The 15,390-nt window shown below is 33.4% G+C and overlaps 1 pseudogene; it reads left to right on the plus strand.

Annotated features, from left to right (window-relative positions):
* The first annotated feature begins 948 nt into the window (after window positions 1-948).
* On the plus strand, window positions 949-6,498 carry LOC131615229 (uncharacterized; annotated as a pseudogene).
* The last annotated feature ends 8,892 nt before the right edge of the window (window positions 6,499-15,390 follow it).

A 15,390-nucleotide genomic window follows, 5' to 3' on the forward strand; every position in this document is an offset into this window, starting at 1 on the left:
TATTTTGTGATCTTTTCTTGACTGTTGTTTTAATGTTTTGGTACAAGATACACGAGTTACGATCCATGGATTAAATATCAATTATCATTTTGTCATATGATATCAAATATCAATTATCATGTTGGTTTTCTTATAATTTCTCTGTAGCAATGGTTTATTGTTTGTTGTTTGAGTTTAATATTGCATGATATATTGCCCGATTATACAATGCTAAATATATTAACTGTTGTTTGTGTTTAATATTGCGTGATATATTGTCCGATTATACAAACGATCCATATGAATTGGAAAAAAAAGTTAGAATTAACCATCCTACATGATATTTCTTCTTACCTGCAAGTGAAAATTAATTTTTGAATAATAAATTGTATATCAGAATCGTTTTGATTTGCACAGTTTTTTTTCAATAAACCATAATTTTGGCAATGATATTTACAGTAATGTCTTGCATTATAAGTTCATTATTGACTTCTCAATAAACATAATTTTGGCAATGATATTTTCAGTAATTGCTTTTTCAACAGATTCCTCTAATGCAAAATTTTTTAATTCATCAACTTGATTTGAATACTGCATGCATTATTTAAATAAAACATAACGAAATGTGTTTTACAAGTTTTTTAATGTGACTCTTGAAAACTGCACCAGCATTATGTCAACCATCATACCTACCTAACATATAAACTGTAACTTGCACTACATTCTTATCTTATTTGTGCACGCTTTTATGCAATTATGGTTGCTTGGTGCATTCATTTTTTGCTTATTTAATGATTAAGTCACAATATTTTTAACTGCATACAATATTAATTATCATAAACTTTTCATATTCAGCTATTTCCCTCCATAAACAAATAGTTTGGAGGGAGTCTTTGTCCATATATTTCCTGCTTCCCTGCATATTCAGCCATATTTTGCAGAATGATTGTAACTTCAAAGTAAAAAATCATGGAAAAGAAACAAAGCGATGAGCATGATCACTTCATGAATGTTATCAGAAGAAAAAGGCAATTTGATGCTAGACATCATAGAAAGCGTGTTCTTGGAGCTAAGAGAGCCAAGCGATTGGCGTCAATGAACAAAGAAAATGCATGTCAAACTCAACCCCCTGCTGATACTATATCTTCGCATTTCAGATTACCACTATCTTCTATTTCTCCAAATATTCCAAGTTCCACCATAACTGATCGAAATACACAGCAGAAAACTCACAGTATATCAACATTGAATACATTGGCAAGTTCATTAGCAAAAAAACGCCCAAGAGTTGTTTCTGTAAAGAACATTAACAATTTAGGAGTTAACCTCAGAAGGAGATTTGATAACGAGTTTATGAGCGGTGCGACAGCATCTTCAAGCCATACACCAAATCCAGATTCCAGCACCAACGAACTTTTCCAAGATGACAGTGAAGGGGATGAAGGTTCCGGTAATTCTTCAGATGGTAAGTAACTTTATTGTGATGGATTATTAACCGATATTGAATGTTCTTACATTTCACCAATATATAATAACATAATATTTTCGAACTCATTTTTACTATGTTGTTGTAGCCTGCAGTTCAGTTTCTAACTATTCAATGGACGAGCATGACGTAGGTTTTGACACTGACATTGAAGAAATAGATGTTCAAAGATCAGGTTGTATTTTATTGTATTGATATGTTTCTTTCTTTAAAAAATCATGATCTATTATGTTATTTTACCTGACAATTGTACATTTTTGTTTAGGAGAATACTACGATTTAGGTGACCCATCATGTGAGTGTCAGCAATGTGGTGCAAATATGTGGTATATGGAGAGGAAAAACAAGTCTCGACATTCTGCTAATCCTAAGTTCTCAATGTGTTGTGGAGAAGGAAAGGTTCAAATACCTTTGTTGAGACAACCTCCACCCGTATTGCAGAGCCTGTTGTTTGAACAAAACGAAAGTGAATAAAAAATATTCCAACAACAAATTCGTCTTTACAATATGATGTTCGCATTTACTTCTCCGGGTGCTAAAATGGACAACAGATTTAATAATGGTAGAGGTCCCCCTAACTATCGTATTCAAGGTCAAACATGTCATCGTATAGGCAGCATGTTACCTTTGCCAGGTGAAAAGGCCCGTTTTGCCCAACTATATATATTCGATACTGAACATGAAGTTCAGAATAGATTTGATATTTTCAGGTTTTTACTTTATATATCTTTGTTTCAACACTGTATATTATTTTGTTGTTGCAATTCTCAACATTCTGAACTTTATACGTTGGATGATTTGCAGAAAAAGGGACGGAGTTGATATTATTATAGTTGAAAAGTTGTCTTCAATGTTATATGAACATAATGTTCATGCTCAGTCATTTAAGATGGCAAGGGATAGACTTTCTGAAGGAAATGTTGCATATCTAAAACTCCGTCTCATTTATGATCGTCAAAATGATGGAAGAATATATAATCAACCAACAGTTTCAGAAGTTGCTGCTCTCATTGTTGGTGATGTTGATACTGCAGAAAAAAGGGATATTATAATGCAAAAACAATGTGGCCAACTTCAGAGAATAGATGAATATCACACTTCTTATTTGGGTTTTCAATATCTTTTACTTTTCCCTTACGGCGAAGATGGTTACAGACCAAACATACGGCATCGCAATAAAGGATCTACAACGGTTCGTAATGCAGAAACAACGACCACGGTATCGGAAATTGACGATGTTCCATCGGAGGATGCAACCAAAAGAAACAGACTTACAATCAGAGAGTGGTTCGCCTTTAGGATTCAGTCAAGAAAAAACGAGGCACAGACAATTCTCAGGTCAAGGAGGTTATTTCAGCAGTTTTTGGTAGATGGTTTTACAATGATGGAATCTGAGAGACTACGATGGTTAAGAAAGAATCAGTCAAAACTACGAGTAGGGAAGTATGATCATCTTGCAGATGCTAGGACAAATGGACATACACGTGGTGAAGCTACAGGGAAAAGAGTTGTCCTACCTTCGTCGTATGTTGGAAGCCGTAGATTTATGGATCAGTTATACTTCGATGGCATGGCAATTTGTAGTTATGTTGGATTTCCTGATTTGTTTATTACATTCACATGTAATCCCAATTGGCCAGAAATACAGCGCGTATTAAGTTCTGCAAATCTGAAAGCGTCTGATCGTCCGGATCTCATAACAAGAATCTTCAAATTGAAATTTGATTCGTTACTGTCTGATTTGACTAAAAAGAGTATCATGGGAAAGGTTCTTGCGTGTAAGTAATTTGTAACTTTGATTAATTTAATTTCCTTATTCATTTTTAATGTCATGTTATAAACCAATATGTTAATTTTATATTTGTAGATATGTACACAATTGAGTTCCAAAAAAGAGGGTTGCCCCATGCGCACATATTAATTTTCCTTCATCCGTCGAGCAAGTATCCAACACCCGCTGACATTGATCGTATCATATCAGCAGAAATACCAAACAAAGACACCGACGAAGAGTTATATAACTTGGTCAAATCTCACATGATACACGGACCTTGCAGAAATGCTTTTCGTAATTCTACGTGTATGAAGGAAGGAAAATGTTCTAAATACTTCCCTAAAGAATTCAGACGTGATACGATCGTTGATCAAGATGGATATCCGGTTTATAGACGAAGGGACAACGGACACACAGTTTCTAAGAATGGAATTGAGATTGATAACAGATTTGTTCTTCCTTACAATTCAAAGTTATTGTTGAAGTACAGAGCTCATATTAATATGGAATGGTGCAATCAAAGCACATCCGTCAAATATTTGTTTAAATACATCAACAAAGGATACGACAGAATAACTGCTGCAATTGTCATGAATGAAGATGGATCTGTTTCGCAACACGAAGCCGTCGATGAAATAAAGCAGTATATTGACTGTAGGTACGTTTCTCCAAGTGAAGCTGCTTGGAGAATTTATGGTTTTTCCATTCATGGAAGAAAACCAGCTGTAGAAAGACTTCACTTTCATGGGGAGGGACAAAATTCTGTTTTTTATACTGATGTCAGTCCCATTACCAAAGTCCTTGATAAACCGAGCGTTACTGAGTCGATGTTTACTTCTTGGTTTGAAGCAAACAAGAAATACGACGAAGCGCGCCAACTAACGTATAGCAATTTTGTTTCAAAGTTTGTATACGTTAAGAAAAAGAGAGAGTGGAAACCCAGACAAAAGGGATACACAATTGGAAGACTAATTTGGGTTCCTCCAACTACTGGGGAGTTGTACTATCTAAGGATGATGCTAACACATGTCAAAGGACCGAAAAGCTACGATGAAATAAAGACAGTAAACAATGTTAGGTACGATACTTTCCGTGATGCATGTTTTGCTATGGGATTTATTGGGGATGATCGAGAATTCATAGCTGCAATAACAGAAGCATTTCATTGGGGTTCTGGACATTATTTGAGATTACTTTTTGTTCACATGTTATTGTCAAGTAGCATTAATAGGCCTAAGCATGTATGGAGTAAAACTCAACATCTGTTATCTGATGGAATTCTGTATTCTCAGCAAAGGATTGCAAACAACAGAGGTATATTTTCAATTATGATCAGAGTAATTAATTACACATAATATTACTATGCTATTCCAATATTTACCAACTATTTATTTATTTTTTTCATTTAACAGGTCTGCGACTAACAAATGAAGAAATTCTCAATCTGACGTTGATTGAAATTGAAAAACTTCTTCAACGCAGTAGAAAGAGTTTAAGTGATTTTCCTGGAATGCCAAAACCACATGGTTACATAATTGAGGAGCTTGGAAATAATTTAATTTACGAAGAGAGAAACTACGATCCTGCTGGACAACTTCAACAGTTTAATACGCTGTATAATAACCTCACAGGTGTAAATAATAGTTAACATCAATTAGGCAGAAGAATTTCATATTACTTAGAAACTTATATTTCTAATATGAAGCATCTAACATATGTGTTGACTTTATTTCAGATGAACAAAGAGATGTATTCAAACAAATCTTGACGGCTGTTGATACCCAGAACGGAGGGGTATTCTTTTTGTATGGATACGGCGGTACAGGGAAAACATACATGTGGAGAACATTAGCTTCCTACATAAGATCAAGAAGACAAATATGCTTGACAGTTGCCTCTTCAGGAATTGCATCCCTTTTGCTCCCCGGTGGTCGAACGGCACATTCTAAATTTAAAATTCCGATCCCCACACTTGAATCTTCGACATGCGACATTAACAAGGGTAGTGACAGGGGTGACATGCTAAAAATATCAAAATTGATAATTTGGGATGAAGCTCCCATGTGTCACAAATTTTGTTTTGAAGCTTTGGATAAAAGACTCAGAGATATCATGGGTGGAACCAGGTCATCTGATAAAATATTTGGTGGGAAGGTAATTGTGTTTGGTGGCGATTTCAGACAGATTCTACCGGTTATTCCAAGAGGCAGCCGTTCAGATATAATTCATGCAACTATCAATTCATCATACATTTGGGATCATTGTAAGGTTTTGAAACTTACAAAAAACATGAGGCTTCAGCAATCTGGGACGACCATATCGGCATCCGAGTTAGAACGGTTTTCAAATTGGATATTAAAAGTTGGAGATGGAAAACTAGCAGAACCTAACGATGGCTATGCTGATATTGATATCCCAGCAGTTATTTTGATATCTAATTTTGATGATCCCCTTCGAGCCATATTCGAAAACACTTATCCAAATTTTGAAGCTAAATTCAATAATGTAGCTTTTCTGCAGTCAAGGGCAATATTGGCTGGAACAATTGAGACAGTAGATGAAATAAATCACTATGTACTAGACAATCTTCCAGGTAATATTTAATTTTTTGTGAAAATTTATCCGACGATTTTTCACTTCCATCTTTAACAGATCATAATATAAAGGCACTGCATTTTCAGGGGATGAAAAAGAATACCTAAGCTCTGATTCAGTCGACACGCATGATGGTGATGGCAATGAATGTTTTGATGTTTTAACTCCTGAGTTTCTGAATGGATTGAGAACGTCGGGACTTCCTAATCATAGGATCAGATTGAAAGTAAATACTCCAATCATGCTGCTCAGGAATATTGATCAAGCAGAAGGCTTATGCAATGGAACACGTCTAATCGTTACAAGATTGGCTGATCATGTTATCGAAGCTAAAATCATTTCAGGCAAGAACATCGGCGGTATCATTTATATTGCCCGAATGGACATTACTCCAACGCAGACGCCATGGCCATTCAGGATGACACGAAGACAGTTTCCTATAACAGTCTGTTATGCTATGACTATTAATAAATCTCAAGGTCAGTCTTTGGATCATGTTGGCATATATTTGCCGAGGAGCGTATTCAGCCATGGCCAGTTATATGTTGCAGTTTCAAGAGTAAAGAGCAGAAAAGGCCTTAAAATCTTGATCCATGATAAGGAGAAACTTCCATTGACCACCACAACAAATGTTGTCTTCAAAGAAGTGTTTGAAAATGTGTAGTCTATAAGTTTTTGCAATATTTATGGACCTGTTGTTATTGGTATATGTTTTGTGCTCAGTTGCCTAAAATTAGCTTACAACTTAAACAACTTATTAACTGTCATGAATGGAAGATTTTATATCATCTTTGCATATTGATAATTTATTTTCATCTGTACAACTGGATTGAAAACTTACGATGAATGATAGCTGCCATAATATCAATGATTATAGATCATCATCAATTATAAGGTTAGCAAAGAAAAATATTCACGTTGATAACCATTATTTAAATCCATTACAGAGCCATCTGTGATTACAATCTAAGTACCATCAACAACAAATTTAAAGCTACAAGTAACATCTTTACATCCTAATCAGCTACTTTTTTCCCCAAGAACACAAACATCAGATCTGAATATGGAATCATGGAGAATTCTATGAAATCTCCAACTTGAAGGTTTTTTGACTTTGCAAATTCGTACCAACCAACTCCAATATGTTTCTCATACTCATTCCTGCCAGCCTTAAGAATACGACAGTGATATCCCTTTCCGTCAATAAGATCTACCATCCTTATTGCATTTTGGTCTTTACGAAAACATGTCCTTGATATTTCCATTGGAATATTCTGCATTATAACTTTCTACTTATTAACCCACGATATATATAGATCTATATACGGCAGTGGATTTTACTGGGTTTTGAACTTACCAGAGCATTTTGGCCTCGCATGTTCGCTTCTGTGACATTAGATTTCCACTTTACCTCCCCGGTGTGATCAGCCATGCATTCAGCTTCAGTAAGAAACCCATCTTTTATGAGTGTTTCAAACATCTTTTCCTGCTCTTGCTCAAACTCTTTGTTAATGTTATGAGCCCATTCAAGACTGTCTCTCTCAGGATCACTGAAACATATATTTTAAAGAATAACACTGCTATTAAGCAAAGAGACGAGAAAAAAGGGAATCCATTTATTTTATTACAACATGCATGCAAAGTATACTCACCTGCTTGATGGAGAAGGGACGAATGGAACTCCCCACTTCACCATATCAGAATTAAATTTTATAAGGACCTCAATTCTGATGCATTATGACAAAAAATTCTATATATAGATAGATAGTGATAACCCTTATTTTTTGGGCCAGACAACACTGATGGGCCTACATTTTTTATATGTACAAATATCCAGCATGTTTGGTAAACGAGTTTTAACAACAAAAAAGTAATTATTGCAATTTTTTTAGTAGTTATTAGATGTTACAAATCAGACCTTTAAATATACATGACACTATATTTCCTTCCATACATTTAATAAATCTGCTTGCCTACATAAATTGAAGTTGCTATATATCTAAGCTGATTGTATAATATGTATTCTTTATAAACTGTAATTTGGTTTTAACATGGTAAATTGTTTATCAAACAAAATTTCTTAAAAAAACATTTCATATTAACTTTATAACTATTATATTTAGTTAATGTTTATAATGCATGTAAATAAACTATTCTAGCACACATGAGCCAATCATGATGGCCAATGTAAAGGAGCAACCATGAAGTATGTAGAACATTAAGATAAACAAAACATATAACCATTCAAAAATTCCCAGGCCAGGAAAGTAGTCTTGATAAAGTCATTCAACATTAAAGCAAAAGTACCAACCCATAGGGGAAACAAAAAACATTGTTCAGATAAGTTATAAAAGTCACCACCAGATACACAAAATTCAAAGACTTTGGTCTTTGAAACTACTTCAACAACAGAAAAAAAAGCAAAGTTCTTCCACCACCTTTCAACAGCCCCATCATTTCTTCTTCATTGTAACATAAATGAAAGTGCCATGTTTCGCCAACTGACAAGTCAGTGTGTCGCCTTTCTTGAACCCTTTGGTCTTCGCATAGGCGTACCATCCTTTAGTCATGTATTTCTCAGCCGGACTCGGAGCCCCGTTGCGGTATGCCGTCTTCACAGTACACTTGAATTGTTGATACAAATCACAATCTCTAATAGTTACCTCCTTCTGATTACTTGCCAAGCAGTCTATTGCTATCTGCTTAGGGAAATGCTGCAACAACACAAATATTCATTGAATAAACACTTGAGATCTGCAAAGTATTAAAATATGAGGTCGATTTTCAGTATGCTTACCTGGACATTATCCTTTTTTACTCTTGAATTCTTTATAGCAATATCCCAGCAGTATGTTGGCTTTCCTCCCCACATTCTTATCCTAACATTTGAAACATTTTTCCCCTTCTTTGCAAGTTTCATTGTGCTCTTCTCACTCCCATCTGTAACAGATCTTAAGTTGGCAGTCCTTCCAAGATTTTTGCTATTAGTCCTCCTCTCAACTTCAGCTGCTTTCTTCCCAACTGTTTTATCAACAACAGTTTTGGACTTCTCAGTTTTTTTGTTAGTCTGTACATTATCGTTCACAGAGACAAGGGGGACATCATCTTCTTCAAGCTTAACACTACTCATAGGAACAACAGTATTGTTGACATTTGGAACAACTGCAGGGACATTCTTGCAAGTTTCTGCAAATCTAACAGATTTCTTAGAATTTGCTTTACCCTTTCTAACCGACCTGACAGATGATTGTTTTACTGAGCCATCTTCAACCTCATCTACGAGTTTTTGAATTTCGTTCATTGCTGCCTCCTCACTGAAAGAAAAATTATAGTTGCATGAGCACATTATTAATCCCAAATACGGATTAACAACGCAACTATACCATAGACAGGGAATATTTGAAAGATTAACAACTTTAAAATATATATAACACCACACTATTGGCCCAGAATAAAACACCTATGCTTTATAGATTAACACAATCAGGCAAATAAACATTCGATACAACTTGACCCCCCACAACGTTACGAAGACCTGATCTGGGAAATATTAAACAGTAAACTCCATTCACATCATTCTCTATTAATTAAACAAATCTATTTTAGCATGCATCAGAAATAAAAAAAACCCTAAAACCTAACTAGATCGCACATGAACTTTATGCCAAAACAAATAAATTAAATAGGAATTCATGTATCTAACCTGATAACTTCTTCTTCCTCATCTGATAACCACCCATACGCTGGCTTTCTTCCAAACCTCATCGTCGTCGTCTGTTGCTATCTCCAGAAGTGATGTAAGTTTTTTGATAAAGACCGGAATGAGAACGAGAGAAGTTGTGTAATGTAAACAGTCCAAAATATATTATAACTCAACTTTGCACGTTTCCTTTTTCTTTTCCCTAGACTTATTCAGTAAATGACCCCTATCTCAATCAATCATGACTGTTACCTATGATCCCCCGTGTAACCAAAGCATTTACTAATTCATTTGGAAACAACACTATGTAGTCTAACGAAAAAAAAGGCATTTAATTTATCTCTATCTCTTAACTCCAAACATACATGCATACACTTTTTTTAAGCTTTACCTATTCCATGCAGTACACGTTTTTTTTTATTTTTATTTCCTTTTTTTTTATTACTTACTCTTTTCTAAGTTTTCCCCGCGTTTTAAAATACAAACATTATATATTTTTTATTTATATTCTAAGTTTTAATTAAAATCCACTTTTTAGGAACAATAAATAGTTTCTATCAATCCTTCTTTATTTCAAATATTTATTTTTTTAAATCACATTTAATAAATCAAACAAATGTTATAATAATTAAAAATTTATGTAAATATTTGTTGATAAATACTCCATATATAATTATTGTCAAGATGTTTTTTTCAACTCACCTATCTATTATAAATCAATTACTCAATAGTTCATGAAAATAATATTTTATAATATTACTTAGCTTATTCATCCCACTAATTTTAAAATCCTATGGAAATAAATTTAAACAACCTATTACTATTATTTTTCAACACTTTGTGATATATTAAAAAAACAATAGGAATTTATATATCTTTTCTTATACATACTTAACTCAGTTATAATTCATGTTACAATACTTTTTACACATATTGACATCCTTATGTGTATTTATCAACATATATATTATTCATAATTTAAAATTTATGCAAATATTAGTTGATAAATAATCCATATATAATTCTTTTAAAAATATTAATTACACTTTAGAATATCTTTTACTAACAAAAGTTGTCAAGTTGTTTTTTTCCCACTCGCCTAATAAATAAAAATTAATTATACAATATAATATGAAATTTATAGTTTATAATATTACTTTGCTTATTGATCCCACTAATTTTAATATTATACGAAACATTGTTATTATTATTCTTCAACACTTACTAATATGTTTCAAAAACATTGGGAATTTATATATCTTTTTGTATACATACTTAACTGAACTATAATTCATGTTTCAAGATTTATTACACATATTGATATGCTTATGTGCATATTTCAATATATATATATTCCCCATTCTCCTATTAACTTGAAGTTTATGTTGAAAAATAAGTAAAATATTAAACATAACCAAATTATACTAACAGGAGTACATAAAGGATAATTTTAAACCATGCTCATCCATTTGATTTTCACACATTGTTGCAAAGCATATAAGTATTATATTGCAATTATAAAGTAGCCAGGATAACATTAGCTGTTTCAATCCAAAGAGAATTGATGAATAACAAACACAAAAAGTCTTAAACATAACATTAATCCACATACAACTGAAATAGAAAAAAAAAAAATCCCAACAACATCATTCAAAACAATCTACTGTTCTTCCAAAACTTTGCACTTCTTCATTCACCATAGCCATCAATACCCCAACAATACATCTTCTTTAAACCTGCAATACAACAGAATGATAATTTTTCTGTTAACTTCCAGAAACATACAATGACATCAACAAATAATTTAACATGTAAAAGATATTACTAACCATTCTTTTCAGCTTCTCCACCAACTCTGTCCATATCATCCATTCTCTGTCATTCAAACAACATACACAGAGTTAATGCTTAAATTTTAATTGAATTCATATAACCTAATATCATGCCTTTTCGAAAAATCGGATAATAAGATTCTTATACCTTTCATTTTCAAAGACAAACTTCCCAATATACACTGAATTGGATATTTCTATCATTCTGGGGTTTATCTCCAGTCCAACACTTCCCAGAACATCAGTTAAAAATTCGACGTCTTCAAGTACAGCGAACCTCAAACCAGCCCTCAATTCCTGATGCTTTCCCGACCACCTTATTCCAAGCATCTCATCCTGCCACACCCCTGCTATGTTCTGAATCTTACTTCCCCTTTGCCAGGCGCATGCAACACCATCCATCACATGCAAAGCCCCACTCAGTGCACAACTTGGTAATAGCGTTCTTTCTTCATCTTCAACCTCATCCGCAACATCTTCGATCTTTGCTTCATCCTCCTTTTAATCGCCAATCGTTGGAGACGGTCTTGAACCACAACAAATTTCATAGTTCTGCATAATCAGAAACAATCATGAACAAAAGTCACATTTCATAGAAAACAAACGAAAAACAGAGATTTGATTACAGAAAAAAAATGACGAAGAGTACCTGCAAGCTTTCGCAACTTGGGAGAAGCTACCCATTTCTCTTCCCACTTACGGATTAGGTTACAGGATTTGGTACTTGAAGAGTGGAAAACTACTGTGTCGTTTCTACTATATATACTCAAAGTCCCATTACCTGTTAGACTTCCTTTTAGTAGGTAAACGTGCACAAGTTTTTGGAAACTGTTTAAATGCCCTTTTCTGTACATGCAGAAGTAAATATAATCATCTCTTTTTAATAGTAATAATTAATTTCACACCATAATATAAAAGTCAAAATTTTTTATTGGGTGGGAAAATATTTGGGAAGTTTTATATTTATTATATAATGTAATACAAATATTTAATTATTTGATTGCATAGATTATTAAACATGTTAGTCCATCTAACATGACTTTATATTTATAGCAAAAAATAAATTAAAAATACCTATTTAAATTTATATTAAGTTTATAATTATCATTGAAGAAATTGTTTATCTTAATTAATATATTATTTTATATAATTCTTTAACCATAAATATATTATTTTTGATTCTTTATTTCTACCGACTTTACGTGACCCGCTATTTCACAATAGTACATCATTACTACAGTATCTAAATATCTAAATATTTATTTATTTGATTGTTTTTTTTTTAAATAATTTTATCTTTTCATAGTTAAATTTGTAATCAACTATAATAATTAATTATTTCTAATACTATTGTATTTTTTATCCAACATAATTTTCATATTGTAAACAAATACAATTTGATACATTAAATTAATATGGATATGCTAATCATTAATTAAGAATTTTTTTTGCTTATTTATTATATATTTTATTAGAATTCTTTAACCATAACCATATTAAATGTATTTACTATTTATACCGACTTTACGTGACCCGTGCGGGCGCACGGGTCCTTTAACTAGTTTAAGTTAGGATAACTATGAAAGCATACTAAGAAAATTGGTGTTAAACTTATTCCTGCGTTTGTTAAAATTATTGTTAACCACTTCTCTTTTTCGAATCTCTATCTCAATCATTCATTTCTTTTCAATTTCAAAACTTGCATGTGCATCGACTTAGAATTATTTTTCAAAAGGTACAATTTTACTTACGAATCAATGCTTAGAATCAGTGAGATCTCAAAATTGGTTTAATCAAAGGCAATTCATTTCAAGACGCTCCTGATTAGGGGAAAAACATCTTAGAAGAGCTCTATAATCAGGGGCAAATCCTAATGATCATAGGGGTACATCACACGAAGATCATACTGACTAAAGGCGATCATTCTAAGATTCAATCAACGTGGGTCACATTTTAAAGCACATTTCAATCAGGGACATGCCTTTCGAAGGGACATTCCATAATTAAATCCTTATCACAACATGGTAGGACTCACTTCCCGCTTTTGACACCTTCTCAAGGCCTTAGTGATCAAGGGTGCACCTTTCAAAGCTCAAACATGAGGGAAATTCATATAGAGTTCATCTTACGGCATGTAGGATCCAAGTTCATTTTCAAGCGACATCAAAGAACAAACTTTTCATGATTTGGATACTTGGGAAAAACCATATCAAATTATATCACCACATGGTGAGATCTAAGGACATTCCTTCAGACTTTGAAAATGAGGCATACTTTTTAAATTCGAATCTTGGGGCAACCTATATCAAGTTCATCATGGTGAGATTCAAGTCTTTCTAAGGGTATTTCCTTCGGATCCTAGAGATTGGGGGCATACCTTGCAAAATAAGTGTCGAGAAGCCATACTATCATAAACAACTTTCTTACTTTTAATAAGCAGCCTTGTTGTATAAGTGACTCATCTCAATCATAATCATCCACAAACTTATTGGACAATCGATTCATTTCATCATCATGAATCATGCATCAAGTTGTGCATATCGTTTATTTTATCTCTATAAGTATACAACTTTTTACAAAGCCCAATTTTACTTGGAAGTGATACAACAAAACTTGTTTTACAAAGATCAACCTTGCTTAGCACCCCGGTAACCTTACCGATGACAGTAACCTTACTGTTTGTTCATTTTCCAATCACCTGATTTACGACTTCTGGTAACCTTACCGATGCTAGTAACCTTACTGAGTGTTTATTCCTAATCGCCTGATTGATGATTTCTGTTAACCTTACCGATGTCAGTAATCTTACTAAGCATTCATATTTCCAATCACTTGATTGATGATTTTGGTAACCTTACCGATGTCAGTAACCTTGCTGTCTATTCATATTTCCAATCGCCTGATTGATGCTCTCCGGTAACCTTACCGATGTCAGTAATCTTACCGAGTATTCATATTTCCAATCGCCTGATTGATGCTCTCCGGTAACCTTACTGATGCCACTAACCTTACTGAGTATTCATATTTCCAATCGCCTCATTGATGATTTTCGGTAACCTTACCAATGTCACTAACCTTACTGAGTATTCATAATTCCAGTCACCTGCTTGATGATTTCCGATAACCTTACCGATGTTAGTAACCTTATTGGGTATGGCTATTTCCAATCGCCTGATTGATGTTTTTCGGTAACCTTATTGATGACAGTAACCTTATTGTTTGTTCATTTTCGAATCACCTGATTGACGTATTCCGATAAACCTTACTGATTGTTAGTAACCTTACCGATGTTATTTGACTTTACTATATTTTTCATCTGGTAACCTTACCAACACTAGTAACTCTTTTGTTGCTTATTTTACTGCCTCAAAACCTGATCCTGCTTGGTAGTCTAACTTTAAGTCAATTTCAATTTATTTTTTTCAAAAGGGTCTATTCCAAGACAATTAATGCGGAATCAATCAAAATTCCCATGATCCAATGAGAAAACTTTGCACGTGCACGAAAAATATCGTTCTTGCCAAAGATATACACATTCATAACATTTGGTGCATCTACATATTTGCATTAAGCATGGTGCATAGGCCCGGGAATACTTCAAAAAATATCAAAACCTGTTTACCAACTAAGTTACCTGTGCAAATCAAATTCAAATCATCTTGGAGAAATTCATAGCAAAGTCGTAGACAAATGTGGTAAAGTCAGTAACTCTAGATAAAAACCTGATGGTTTAAAAGGAGGAGCCATAAAAAAAACAAAACGTATAAACATTTGGTGCATATACATATCGACAAACAACTATCATTGGGGAACATGCATAAACATATCAATATTACATTGGGTATCAAAAATAGGAAGGCCATAGATAGGAAGAATCTACGATAACTCATTATGTTAGTCTCTAAGTAGTAGTAGGTCCTTTGCCTTATTTTCTACCCTCTAGGCCGTGATAGATATAAAGGAAGCTACGATATAATTCACTAGGAAACAATGAATTATCTAACTTGTATTATTTATCCTATAG

This window comes from Vicia villosa, linkage group LG6 (genome assembly GCF_029867415.1).
Source record: "Vicia villosa cultivar HV-30 ecotype Madison, WI linkage group LG6, Vvil1.0, whole genome shotgun sequence".
NCBI classification, from domain to species: Eukaryota; Viridiplantae; Streptophyta; class Magnoliopsida; order Fabales; family Fabaceae; genus Vicia; species Vicia villosa.